Source organism: Leptonychotes weddellii, chromosome 11 (genome assembly GCF_054177405.1).
Source record: "Leptonychotes weddellii isolate Sample4059 chromosome 11, ASM5417740v2, whole genome shotgun sequence".
Taxonomy (NCBI): Eukaryota; Metazoa; Chordata; class Mammalia; order Carnivora; family Phocidae; genus Leptonychotes; species Leptonychotes weddellii.
In genome coordinates, this window is record NC_138379.1 from 80,722,109 (window position 1) to 80,725,750 (window position 3,642).

Genomic DNA, 3,642 nt, shown 5'->3' on the forward strand with positions numbered 1-3,642 from the left:
TAATGATCACACCCCTCCTTTATGGGTGTTGATGGGGAGCCACGGTGAGAAGTCCATCTGATCCAATGGGCCTTTTCCCCAGAGTCCTAGGCAAGTGTTGGGTAGGTGCCAAGCCAGGGGACATGGGGATGGCGGATCCCTCTGTGGACCTCCTCATCTTGAAGGTGTCCTCGGGCAGGGTTATGCCACCAGACCCAGACCTGACCACTTGCCCCTGGTGAGGCCCCTCCTTGCTTCTGCTAACTTGAGAGTTACAGTTAAGACCCAGTGTCTTTTCAGGGGGTGAAAGGCCTGGAAGGAGCAAAGGAGGGGCTCTTGGAGTAGGAGGAAGTGTAAGAAGACTATTGCTTGAATCCTGAGGATCCAGTAGGCCAAAGGGCCCTTGAAGGCGGGGACAGTGTCTCATTTCTTCTGCACCCCAGGCTGGGACCATGGCTCACTGAAAATGTGCATAGGTCTCTGGCCCTTCCCCTTCCCTTGCCCCCTCCCCCTCAGGTGGAGGCCTGGAACAATCTAGGCAGGTAGAAATCAGTCCTGTTTTTAAAGTTCGTCTAAGAAGATAATTTGAAAGCAGGAATAGTCCCACCCAATCTAGAGAATTCTTAATATACAGTCTACCCTCCCGATTTCAGGATAAACTCCACACTATGAAGATAGCAGAAATGAGAAAATGAGACTTCCGAAGTTTTCTTACTGCTATAAAGTTTTGAATCACCACAGCCTTCTTGCTGCTGTCTACAACTAGGGGTACTCTAGGACAGAGAGGCCAGGAAGTCAAAAGAACCATAAAAGCACTCAGACTGGACTAGATCTGTCCCCTCCTGGATACAGTTGTCCCCTATCTCGCCCTTCGTTGGGCTGGAGGGTCAGTTCCTCATTGCTAACTCCCTTCCTTATAGAATATTTAAGTTAGACTCAAAGAAGAACTTCCGGCAGTGAACAGTCCTCCAGCTTGATGTGGATGGCTGAAGGAGGTGGTGAAGTCTCTTCCCTTTCAAGTCCTTTAGAGGACCTTTCTAGATACAGCCTTGTTCAGAGGCAGCAGCTGCCGCCCAACCCTGGGATCCCAAGGAAGCCAGAGGAGTTTCCTCCTTGTAAGGGGTTTCTTCTTTCATCTGGAGGTGACTGGTGATGGAGTCAGGGCTTACCAGGCCACAGCTATGGGTGGCTGAGGTCGTGCCACCTGCTGAATCAGGGGAGTCTTCTAGGAGGGGAACAGCTTTGAGATGCCTCATGAAAGAAGCCTGGGAGGAAGTTTGGGGTGGGCAGGTAGGTGGGCGTGGGAGAAAGGGACTCCGTGGGGGCTGGCTGGGCCTGCCTCGTCTGAAGGAGCTGACTTCATCCCAGCTCCATAAGGACACTTCCCTGAAGGCCCCACCTGCCCGCTCTTCTCACCTCCTAAACCTGCAAGGGCTAGGGTAGGGGCCGTAGCCAAAGTCCACCCGCACCTGGCATAGCGAGAAGCGTTGCAGCAGGAGGGCTTTAAGAGAGGTTGGAGGGTGAACAGGAGAAGATGAGACATGAGTGACCGAGGTTGCTCATGGGATCCCTTTCTTTCAAGGCCTTTAGAAACGAAAACGTTCCTTTGCTGCCAACTTAACCAGTGAGTACAAACAAGAGGGGGCTTGGTGGGGCCTGGGGACAGAGTCCTCGGGTAAGAGGAAACCCCACCCCTCCAGCACCATCCCACACCTCTTCTTAAAACTCTGGCTGCTCTGTGAAAAGCTTGTCTCTGCTCCTGTTCCCAGAGGCTGTTATTGCAAAGGATTAGCGAGCTCAGCCTAGTGAGCCAAAGAGGCAGGGCTCCCAGAACTCGACCCGGATGGTAGGGGAGGACTGGGAAACCGACTCCCCTCCACACAGCCCAGAGTCTGCCACCGCAGCTGGGCCCCATCCAGCCCTTTCCTCGATGGGGGTGCTGGCTGCCCAGGAGCAAGGCAGTGGGTTGTCGCCAGAGGTGACGAGGTGGCATGCCTTGGCAAGAGCCGAGGGTTCAGTATTCCTGCGGGTGGTCAGAGAGAGAAAGCGGAGGGAGCAGTTTTTCTCACTTTGCTCCCTGAGGTCTGTATTTATATGATTGTCATAGTCCAACAGCTCACTTCTGAGATTGACCGAGTGCTACACTTCACCAGCTGCTTGTTGGAGGGTATTGCCTGTGGCCCGGCCCAGGGAGGGCAGGCGGATTTTCTGAGTCACACAGCAAAACCGCTGTGGAGACAGAGGAGAGTGAAGTGTTTGGGCCCTGGGGCCTCAGCCACCTGGCCTGTTGCTGCCTGCATTCTCCTCATGAATGTTGCTCTGTCCTTTCGGTCCAAACAGGTTCTGACCTGCTCTGATGGCAGTAACATAAGGGCCGACAAATGCCATGTGATTTCACTCCTATGTGGAATTTAGGAAACAAAACAGAGCAGAGAAGGATAAACAAAAAAAAAAAAGGAGAGACAAACCAAGAAACAGACTCTTAGCTACAGAGAACGAACTGCTGGTTCCTAAAATGGGAGTTGAGGGGGGGCGGGAAGGGGGGAAGAAGGGGGATGAGGAAAGGAGGGCACTTGTTGTGAGGAGCGCCGGGTGTTGTTATGGAAGCGTCAAATCACTAAATTCTATACCTGAAACTAATATCACACTGGATGTTAACTAACTGGAATTAAAATAAAAAACTTAGTAAAAAAAAATAACTATTAGAAAATATGAAAAAAGTTCCAAAAAAGAAAGAAAGAAATGACCTAAGGGCCGCATGCATCTCGTTAGGGCCGCTGGGCCAGGCAGGACTTCTAGACGTCATTGACACTCGGGCGGCTCCCTGACACCCTAGCTAAAGAAGGGATTTTGGCAGCTCAAAGGTCTTGGGTTCAAATCTCAACCCTAGCACTTGACTGAGGCCAGTAAGGCAGCTTCTTGGAGCTTCAGTTTTCTTGTTTATGAAATAGGATACTTGAACAGGTTGTGGTGGGGATGAAAGGAGCCTCTGTAGGTGACAGACCTAGGGCAATGCCTGGAAGTTGGCAAGTAGGGTTCAATAATCAGAGGTCACTGCACTGCCCATCCTCCAATCCAAATCCAACCAGACCCACCTTTCTCCTTAAGGTGAGGAGGAACTCCACTGTCCCAGGGTGGGAAATCTCTCCTCTGAAATCCGGGCCCGCAAATTATAAGGCTATCTGGCTTGCGTGACCCAATTAATGGCCCTCTGTCCCGTAGACCTCGGCAGACACCTCACCTTTCGCCCCAGGGGCCCCTTGGCTCAGCAAAGCCTGCCCACCTAGGAGGACAGAGGTCCCCCGCTTCCTCGGGAGAAGAAGGTGCGTCAGAAAGGAGCAGGCAGACTGGTTGCTGAGCTGTGGAAAATAATTAAACCAGGGGAGAAACAAAACCCCACGTCCTTTAGAAATCGGGTGAGGTATGAATGTGCAGGGCGTGGCCCCCTGTGTAATGAGGTGCTCTGCTGGCTCTGGGAGCCAGCCGCCAGCTCTCCAGGCCCGTTGCGTCAGGCTTGGGCTGGTTGTTCCTCCTCTCCCCTCCTCCTCCTCCGCCCCCTCCTCCGCCCCCTCCTCCTCCACCTCCTCCCCCCGGTTCCCTATAGGTGTGTCTCTGGGTTCTGGCTACCTGACCCACTCCCCGCGCAGACGCCAGCCCGAGAGG